The sequence below is a fragment of the Erpetoichthys calabaricus genome, chromosome 4, assembly GCF_900747795.2.
Source record: "Erpetoichthys calabaricus chromosome 4, fErpCal1.3, whole genome shotgun sequence".
Classification (NCBI taxonomy): Eukaryota; Metazoa; Chordata; class Cladistia; order Polypteriformes; family Polypteridae; genus Erpetoichthys; species Erpetoichthys calabaricus.
This window is the reverse complement of record NC_041397.2, coordinates 273178944-273190312: the sequence shown is the minus strand read 5'-3', so window position 1 is coordinate 273190312 and position 11369 is coordinate 273178944.

The following is an 11369-nucleotide window of genomic DNA, read 5'->3' as shown; positions in this document are numbered from 1 at the left end:
AGAAAAGATCTGGAAGATCAAGAAAAGTGACACATAGAACAGCTTGTATAATGTGCAGGAAGGCAAAGCAAGGCCCACATGACTTGTAAAGGACCTGCAGGCAGGCTTAGATAAAGAAAGACACGGTGGTGCACTGCTCTACTGTGCACTGCTACTTACATGGGCATCAGAAGAAAACCTTAGCTGCAATCACATCAGAAAAAACAATGTCTGCATAAGACAAGGTATTTTGGACAAATGAAGTTAAAATTGAACTGTTCAACCATAACCAGAAAATATTTGTTTGGAGAAAAAAAGGAGCAGAATTTGAAGGAAAGAACACCTTGCCAACTGGTAAATACCAGGTTTGATTTATTATGCTTTGGAATTGGAATAGCAGTTTGTGGCACAGATAACTCTGTTCAAGTACAGGAGAGAATGCCAGTCAGTCAGTCATTTTCCAACCCGCTATATCCTAACACAGGGTCACGGGATTCTACTAAATAATGTGTTGTACTGTGTTAGCCATTATGAATGTAGTGAAAAGTCAAGCAAAATGACACCTTTTATTGGCTAACTAAAAAGATTATAATATGCAAGCTTTCGAGGCAACTCAGGACCAGCCTCTCATGTAATCCTGATTACATCTTGCCTGAAGAAGGGGCCTGAGTTGCCTCAAAAGCTTGGATATTGTAATCTTTTTAGTTAGCCAATAAAAGGTGTCATTTTGCTTGACTTTCTACTACTAAATAATAATAAATTCTTGAGGAGAATGTCAGTCAGGAAAACCTGAAGCTGAAAAATGGCTGGCTTCTACAACAAGACAACAATCCAAAATATACTTCCAAATTATCTGTGAAGTACCTCAAGAAACATACAGTGGAGTTTCTACAGTGGCCCTTTTGTTGTTAGATCTTAATAGCCCAAGAATATTTCATCAACTTGAGGCGATCTGCAAGAAAGACTGGGGAAAAAAATCCAAAACAAGAATTCAAAGACATACCTGGCTACAAAAAATGTTTGTAAACTGTGATTTCCACATTGAGTGTTACTAAGTAAAGACTTAGTAGGGTGCACAAACATTTGGAAATGCCGCATTTGTTCTTTTTTTTACATTGTATTAGTTAATCAAATAAACTGTAACTGTACATTAATATTTTCATTAAAATGTCATTGTTTTAGTTTGTTTGCTGTCAATGTTGTATTTACTGCTTTTTACTTCAAATATCAATCTTCACAATCAATCAACGATCAATATTCATAATCTTGCTAGAGTGTATTTTACGTAACTTACCTTTTTGTTTACATGTAATTGGACAATAGACCTCTCTCACTCTTCAAAACATCTTACATTTGTGTTACCATTTTTATTTAATCCATGATTGTTTTTGTTTATACAGAACTTTCTGCATCAAACCCATCTTTCAGCCGAATGTCCAATCTCTCTTAACGACACCATTAACTTCACCTACGTTATGCAAGTGGCTGACTACTGACCATCAGTGTGGACTGTCCATAACTGAAGACCAAGTAAGGAGACAACTGAGGAAGCTACACACAGGAAAACCTGTGGCACCAGATGGAGTAAGTCCTTGAGTTCTCAAGGTGTGAGCTGACTAACTTCGTGATGTTCTCTCTCATTTGTTCAGTCTGTCCATAAGGCGTCAGAAAGTGCCACTGCTGTGGAAAAAATCCTGCATTGTTCCTGTTCCAAAGAAAGCAGGTGCCTCTTTACTTAATGACTACAGACCAGTGGCATTTATGTCTCATATCATGAAAAACTATGAGAGGCTGGTCCTGGACTATACAAGTCCTCTTGTGGTAGACCACCTGGACCCACTGCAGTTTGCCTATTTGACAAAGAGTGAAGGATGCAATTATCTATTTACTCCACAAGACTTATTCTCACCAGTACAAATCTGGCAGCACTGTGAGGATTATGTTTTTTGATTTCTACAGAGGTTTCAGTACCATCCAGCCAGTCTTGCTAAAGGGTAAACTTAGAGTTATGCAGGTGGATGAGCCTTAGGTGTCCTAGATAATGGACTCTCTGTCAGGCCGACTGCAGTTTGTGAGACTCAAGGACTGTTTCTCATAGAGATGTGAGCAACCCTGGAGCACCACAAGGATCAGTCATGTCTCCTTTTCTCTTTACTCTGTACACTTCCAACTACAATATAACACCAAGTCATGTCACTTAGAGAGATTCTCAGATGGTTCTGCACTTATTGATAAAGGGAATGAGACAGAGTATAAGAATCAGTTGGAAAAATTTGTTTCTTAGTGCAAAGAGAATTTTCTTAACATCAATAATACCAAGGAACTGGTTACTAACTTTCACTGCAGCAAAGAGCCTCTATGTCTGGTCACTATTCAAGGAGTGGATATAGAGGTGGTCCACTCCTACAAGTACTTGGAGGTCTACATCAATGACAGACTGGACTGGTCTCAGAACACATAGGAACTATATAAGAAAGGGCAGAGCTGGCTCTTTTTCCTTAGTAGACTGCATTCCTTTATTGTGGGAAATGACATCCTTCACATCTTCTATAACTCTGTGACGGTCAGTGAAATTTCTTCTTCGAGTTATGCTGAGCTGGTAATGTTATTTTAAGAGAGGCCCACTGAATCAACAAGCAAATTAAAAAGGCAAGTTGAGTTATATGATGCACTCTGGACATCCTGGAGGTAGCGAAGAAGAGAATTAAAACAAAACTGAGTGTTACTATGAACAACGCTGCACATCCTCTCTGACGCACTGACAGCGAGGACTTTCAGCCAACGAATTATTCAGCAGAACTGTGTCAAGAAAACACTATTGGGGCACCTTTATACCAACAGCAATATGTCTGCATAATGCCTCACTAGGACTATCACTGCCAAGTTAGAACTTATCTTTCTTTTGAATTTTATTGCTATATGGTCATTCCGGTGTGTATTCAAACCAAAATGTGTGTATTTATATTTTATTTATTTAATTACTTATCTCTCTATTTATGCTCCTGTAAAAAGACAAAATTCCCCCTGGGGACAAATAAATATCTATCTATCTATCTATCTATCTATCTATCTATCTATCTATCTATCTATCTATCTATCTATCTATCTATCTATCTATCTATCTATCTATCTATCAAGAACTGGTGGGCCCTTTTGATTTCAAAAATGGTTCCACTTAGGGCTGGAAGCCACCTCAGCCAGGCTTTGGGCAAAAAAGTAACAACATCATTCTGTCTGAAAGGCCCACAGTTTGTAGGTTCTGGTGGTTACATGATCTTTTTGGTGTGCTAGCTTCTTTATAAGAGCAGTGGCCCTTTTTGATCGAGGCATTGATTTTTGTCGCTACAGTATATTGAGAAACATTGGCATGGAAAGAGTGACACTGCTTTTTCAATTTTTGAATGTTCCGATTTAATATTTGATAATTCAACTCTCAGTTTAGGAGATTGAGCCTGCAACTTAGCATTTAAAGTGTTAGTATGCTCCATCCAGACATCTTTCATTATCACCTAGTACGATGAGTTTGATTCACAGATAATCAGTGGATGGTTTGGAGGATTTCTTCACAGAGTCGTAAGATTCCAAGCAGGTTCTTGGTGGGAGAAGATACATCCTGGTGAATGGTCAAATAAGTGCCATCATTTTAACATGAAACAGGTGAAATAGTGGATTTTGCAGTATAAGATTGGTGAAAAAACATTGGGTAGTTGGAGCAGGAGTAGTAGACTGCCAACACAAATGTGACTTCACTCTCTCTGTGATACTGGAATTTTAATCATATATCCACAAATTAAATTACAACACGATATGCAAACATTTCAGAACTACAGGTGCCCTTGCTGCTAAACCACTTTACAAGTTGTAATGAATGAATTACAGTGAAGGTACAAATTCGGAAGAAGTTGCTTTAAGAAACAAGTAGCCTCAGGAAGGTCAACTCCTCTTCTTTATACTGTCAGTTTCTTTTTTGTGCCTCTACACAAACAGCTTAGGCACGCATGAGCTATTGAATATTGAATGGTTAGTGCTTGTCTTGTCAGTTGTTAACATTTTCAGACAATACTTACATTCTCAGAAAAATGAATGCATACATTTTATATGGAATTCGCATTTTATGACCTTGCTAAGAATAATCAAAGCCAGGCTTGTTACTGAGTACATGTGGAATCAAGAGGAGCCAGTGACTGCAGAATGCACAGAAAATATCCATATGTGATGTAAAGGAAATATTAAACAGTAAAATACAAGAGCACTAGTGTTGTTTGCCTAATCTTTTAGCAGACTCTATGTTTAAGGGATTGAATGTAGAAAACTGGCCCAGTGCCATTAATGCTTGTCAAAAAAGAAGTAAAACAAAGCAAGCAAAAGTGACCTAGTGTAGCTCAACAATTGAAATAATGACAAGAAAAATGCAAACAAATGGTGCCAAAGTGTAATGGACAAGCCTTACAGAAGAGAATAAGAACCACACAGGTCATTGCTACACACATGCACTTCCATAGACTACACTTAGATATTTCTGGAATAAAAAATAGCAGGCTGGACTTGGGGTTCATATCCATCTGGGAGAAGAGATGATCAAGTCAAAGAGTCAAGGACTGCCTGAATGTGTATTTGTGTGGTCATTGCAGGATACATTTGAATTTCTCAGAAAGACAGAAAGATAGAACTTTATTTGTCTCTAGGGGGAAATTTGGCTTTTTACGGAAGTTCAACAAATAAATGGATGTTATAACAAACAACAATAGCCTGCCTCGAGTACACAGCAGAATTACTACAAAGAAAAAAAGAATAAAAAGAGCAGCCGCAGTTGGGCATAATTAAGCATTATAATGCATCCACTCCATTCCAGTGTGACACACAATTTTAATATTTTCAATAATGTGTATGCCAATGATGAAAGCCAGTGGTACAACAAATCAGGGACAGTAAATCTTGTGTTTTTAAGACCTGCACTGATCAGCTTGCACCAGTGTTCACAGTAATATTGAATTTCACCATAACCTAGTCTGTTGTACCAACATGCTTCAAAACATTCACCATTTCCCCTGTTCTTAAGAAACTGCATCCAACCTGCCTGAAAGACTACTGTCCCATTGGACTAATGCCTTTAGCAATGAAGTGTTTCAAGAGGCTAGTCAAGAATTACATATGTCCTTCACTGCTTAAAGAACTAGACCCATTAATGATGCCATCACTTTGATCCTAAATATAGTAGTGGCCCACCTGGACAACAGGAGAGGGAATTATGTGCGAATGCTGTTTATAGATAACAGTTCAGCATTTAACACAATTAACCCCTCTAAGCTCATCACCAAGCTCAGGTACATACATCTGAACACTTCACTGTACAGCTGGGTTTTTAACTTCCTGACAGGACAGACCCCAGGGGGTCCAAGTGGATGTCCACACTTCAACAACCCTTACTCTCAACACAGGAGCTCCACAGGGCTGTGTTCTGAGTCCTCTGCTGTACTCCCTCTACACATATGACTGCATGGCTGCACATGACTCTAACATCATTATCAAGGTTGTTGATGACTGAGCTGTGGTAAGGTAAGCCTAATCACTAACAGCAATGAGTAAGCTTACCTGGATGGAGTGGAGGGTCTGCCACATTGGTGTCAGGTCAACAGTCCTCCAGAATATCAGGACAAAGGAGTTGATTGTAGATTTTTGGAGAAACTAGCAGAGACACTGCCATTCCTTCAGAATTAACAGCACTCAGATGGAGAGGGTGGACGGTTTTAGATCCTTAGGTGTCCACATCACAGAGGACCTGACCTGGTCCAAGCACTTTGACACCTTGGTGAAGAAGGCACAGCAACATGTTTACCACTTCAGACGCTTTAGGGATTTCAGGCTGCACACAGATTCTAAAGAATTTCTACATATCCACCACTGAAAGTATATTTACAGGAAGCATTGTCACCATGATTGAGAACAGCATGGAACAAGACCACAAGGCTCTGCAGTGAGTGGTATGGTCAGTTGACCACATTATTGGGGGCGCACTCTCAAACTTCCAGAACACCAACACCAAGCAATGTCAGACCAGGGCAAAGAAAATGATCAGAGATACCAGCCATCACAACAATGGCCTCTTCTCTGTACTGCAGTCAGGGAAATGCAAATGTTTCATCAAGACCAATTAAGTGAGTCTGAGTAGTTTCTGTTGACAGTTCATTCGCATTCTAAATGAGGACAGTGCTACATGATGCCCTATTGTTAATTCTCATCTGTCATGTATATGTATTTTTATATTAATTTTACAATTTTCAGTATTAGTAATGCACACTACTGTGGCTGCTGTACATATTGATATTTATAAAGTTGTGTATTCTTTTTATTTTCTTCTAATGCACAGTCTTAGAGTTCAACAACTAAGCATTTCACTAAATATTGTACTGTTCATAATTGCATGTGACAAATAAATCTTGATTTGATTTAAAAGTGTTTCATACAAGCACTTCTTTGAGCTTAACCCTTAATAGGGATGACTGAATAATACTGAAGGCAACGGAAAAATCAGAAAAGTGCAGCCAACTTTATCCAGGTGAAAATAAATCTTGTGGAACAGACACATAATTGCATCTCCTGCTCCAATCTTTGTTCAATAGGCAAAATACTGTGGGTCCAAGTGGTCTTTCACAAGAGGACTCATATTTGAAGGTCTTCATGACATGAGATATAAGTGGCACTGGTCCGTAGTCACTGGGTGAAGAGAAACCTGCTTTCATTCGAACAGAAACAATGCAGGATGCTTTCCATAGCAATGGCACTTTCTGAGGCCTTAGGGACAAACTGAAGAGGTGGCAGAGAACATCGCAAACATGGTCAGCACAGGCCTTAAAAACCTCAAGGACTGACTCAATCTGGTCCCACAGCTTTTTTCTGTGTGTATATTCCTCAGTTGTCTCCTTACTGTTGATTTTCATTACGTCTTTTGAATACCTGGTTGTTAAAATCACTGGAAAGGCTTTGCTGCACATTATATTAATCTACAGACCTCCTAAGCTTCAGCTGGATTTTTTTCCTCTGAACTTTATGAAATACTCTTGTCTGTGGCATGTCTACTGCTGTTATTTTACTTGGTGACCTTAATATTCATGTGGATTCTAACTGCCCATCTGCTTGTAAGCTATGTTCAGTACTGGATTGTTTAGTTTTGTGCAGCATGTTGGTTTTTCAACCCATGCTAAGGGCCATATTCTGGCCCACTGGTCTGCAGAATGTCTGTACATCCCTGTTATTGGTATCTCCGATCACAAGCTGATTGAATTTAGCTTCACTTATCCCCTCCCTAAAATAAGTCTAAAATCTAAAATAACCTATCGTAATATCAAGAACATTGATCAGTTATCCTTCTCTATGTCTGTTGGTGCTTCCTGCCTCCATGATGTTTCTGGTTTGTCTTGCCCTATGCAGATTTTATCTCGATATAATCCCACATTGTCACAAATTTTGGATCATTATGCACCTATTAAATCCTTGTTAGTTCCGGCGTCGCCGAGAGTGGCAGCCTTTTCAGCAGCTCCGTGTATGACTGTATCTATCTATCCACTACCCGGTTATCTCCATGGTTTACAGCAGAATTGCGTACTATGAAACAAACTGGTTGCCGCTTGGAAAGGCTCTGGAAGAAGACTGGTCTGGCTGTTCACGCCCTGGCTTACATTGAACATCTAAAGGACTACAGATGTGCCTTATCAGCGGCATGTTCAAAGTACTATTCCAATCTTTTTGACTTTGGTACTTGTTGCCCTAGATCTCTTTTTAATACGGTTAACAGACTTTGTCAACCTGCTGTTAAAAATCCTTATTTTTTCTGTTGAGCACTGTAATCTATTTTTGGACTCTTTTCAGTCAAAAACTATAACCATATATCAAAGTTTCTCTATTAACCATTCCTCATCTCTGTCAACTGATTATACTTCTAAATGTAGTTTATTTATCTAAATTTAACCCCACTACACCAACTTATATTGTTGAGGTAATATCTAAATTAAATCAGTCTACCAGCCACCTGGATCCTGCCCCTACTTTACTGATTAAGGCTTGCACTGACAAACTTTCTGCCCCCATTTCTCACTTTACCAACTGAGAAAAGACAATGGGAAAAGCACAGGGGAAAATATAAGAATTTCAGCAAATACCAAGTGGAGGCAAAGGAAAAACGTACTATTTGTTGGTTTAAACAGTGGTATAATCAACAAAAGTTGATCGAGTGACAGAGTGTCGGAGAAACTCGAAAGATCGAGTTCACAAAGTCGCACAGTACCCAAAATAAAAAAGAAATCACATATCAAAGTCGCCGTGAAAAGGCGACTCGTAGCCCACCGTCTGAGTGTCATATGAAAGCTTATTAGGGTACAGACAAAAAAAATTGGCACACAGTGGAAAAAAAGCACGAAATGTCAATTTTAATCTCGAAATTTCCACTTTAATCATGTAGTTTATTTTGCCATTAAAGTAGAACATCATAAACTTCATCTTAAAATTGTTTATTTTACTAGTTTCTCAAGTAGCACGTTAAATGCTTTGTTCTGTATTTGATATTCTATGTGCTCTATGTGTGTGAATCACTACGTGCTTCAGTTCTTTCTCTTTCTCCGACAGGATACAGAATCCATTACTTTCGAGATATTACAGCTTTCTGAATAATTAAAATACTGAGATGTATACATGATATAATTTTCATGATGATAGCAATGAAAGCATGTTATTAAACATGGGAACACGGTGGCGCAGTGATTGTTCATATCTCACGCAAGAGGTTTGCTGCGCCATGTGCGACCTTCGATGAAATAATTTATTACAGAAGTACTGTCTCTTTCAAACGTACTTTTCTTTCTCCAAATGCCCAATCGCCACACAATCAGCTCTGTAATAGACGTTAAGCCATCTGTAAGCTTAGAACGCCGATTCTTCAAAACTTTTAAGGAACATTGAAATATCTTCGTAGTACATGTTTAATTATTCTATCCGTCTATCCTTCCAGTGTCGCGTCAGCACCAGCAATAATACAGCGCAAGGCAGGAGCTATCGGTGAACTAGCTATACGCTGCGGCACCGTGTCCTCACATGTTTAATTATTAACAATGCAGATTATTTAAATGAAGTTAAAGTTTTATCTGTATACTATAAGCAACATATTTTGCTGCATTTCATCTTAAAAATGATATTGTCATCATACGCGCTTTATAAAGTAGCGCAGGTTGTGCAATATTATAACTGTAGTGTAAGTTTACAGTGAGGTGATTGTACTTATAAGTACAAACAGTTCTACAAGGAGCACTTGATGGACTGATTGAGTGCGTTTATAGTTCTTGGGATGAAACTGTTTCTGAAACACGAGGTCCGTACAGGAAAGGCTTTGATGCTTTTTGCCGTGGTTGAGGTAGTGTGTACTTGAAACTGTATACCGATAATTCTCTTTCCGATCAGCTGCTGCTGTGATTCATACTCAGATACAGTGATATAAATACTCCGAGTGGTGCAGTGAGAGTAATATGGAAAAAGATGATCCGCAGTGGCAACCCTTAATGGGAGCAGCAAAAAGCAGAACAAGATGCAGTGAGCGTAACAACGTTAAAGCAGTTATGGCATTTGGAATACTATGGCTATTCCCTGGACCATTATATTGCTACAGGTTAATTACAATCACATGCATTACACTAATAAACAATATGCAGTTAATTTCAGTGTATTTATAAAGCCGCGTCAGGAATGTGGAGCTAAGAAAGAAAGGGTGATTACACAGGAACAGTAGCACTGCTTCGACGCTGGGTGCCGCCAGTCTGCAAAACCGAGCGGAGAAATTGCGTACGCCAAGGTATGAGTTACTGTGGAAATGTGTGTGGCTTTAGCCAAGTTTAGGTTTTATACATTGCGATTTGAGCGTGGAAACATTCGTACGCAACATTTCTGTGTGTACGCACCATTTATACATGAGGCCCCTGGTCTTTTGCAATGCATTGTTTTATGGCCTCCTTACTAAATACAGTATATCAATAGATTACAGTATGTTCAGAATTTTGCTGCTCGTTTACTTACACACACTAAAAAATCTGCTCACATCACTCCTGTCCTCTATGATTTACATTGGTTACCAGTTTCTTCAAGAATCAAATCTAAAATTATTCTTCTCACCTTTAAAACCCTTCATGGGTTAGCCCCTCATTATCTGTCGGAGCTGCCGCTTCCTTACACTCCTACCCGTGTATTACGATCTTCGGACACTAAGTTAATCATTGTACCTAAATACAGGTTAGTGACCATGGGTGGCAGAGCTTTCAGAGTGATAGCCCCTAAAATTTGGAATTCTCTCCCTCTCAGCCTTCGTGAGGAAAAATCTATTATTAATTTCAAACTTCTGTTAAAAACTCATCTTTTCAATGAGTATTATTCTGTATCGTGTATGTAATTTCTACTGTCTTGTTAATGTGTGTATTGAATTGTAAAGTGTCCTTGAGTGTATGAAAAACGCTACATAAATAAAACTTATTATTACTTGGTCTTCAGCTATGGAGGGTCCACACTGATGGTCAGAGATGGCCATTCCAGTTGACATGGTAGGAGTTGTTGATGTAATAGGGATGGTGTGGGGAGACTGGTCATTGGAAGAAGGTGGCAGTGGAAAGGAAAATCTATTAAAAAAATGGTTCAGGGTGTTAGCTTTGTCCACATTCCCTTCTAGCATCTGGGTTGTGGATTGCTTGAGTCATATAATTATTCCCAGTCCATTCCAGATATCCTCCATGTTATTCTGAGTGAGTTGGGTTTCTAATTTAGAGTTGTAAGCACCCTTTCCATCACTCAGCTATTTCTTTATAACATGCTGTACGTCCTTCAGAGCCTCTTTGTCACGGGAATTTTTCCCTACAGCAGTGTTCCTTTTTGCAGCCTTAATAAAAGACCAACTATGTAAGAGGATACCTGCTTCTGGCAGAAGTATCCACATGTGTTATCAAGCCACAGCAGAAGGTGTAGAATTCAGCGGCCCGTCTTGTATTTAACCAACAGAGACTGGCACATGTCACTCTTCTCTTCGGGTCGCTACATTGGCTCCCTGTAGCAGCTTATTGTACATTAAGTTCAAATCCCTGATGCTTGCCTGTGGAGTAGTCAGTGGGTCAGTACCTGTGTATATGGAGGGACTGGCAAGGTGCTATACTCCTTCTCATCCAGTCAGGTCTGCCAGTAAAATGCGTCTGGTGATGCTGCCTCTGCATTGTATCTACTCTCAATCCAGACTCATTTTCCAGCATGGTTCCTGTTTGGTGGAACAAGCTAGCCACCTCTTCCCATACTGCTGAATCCCTCATTGTATTTAATAAGCAGCTGAAGACCCACCTGTTCACTTAATATCATTCTAATTGATTGAAGGA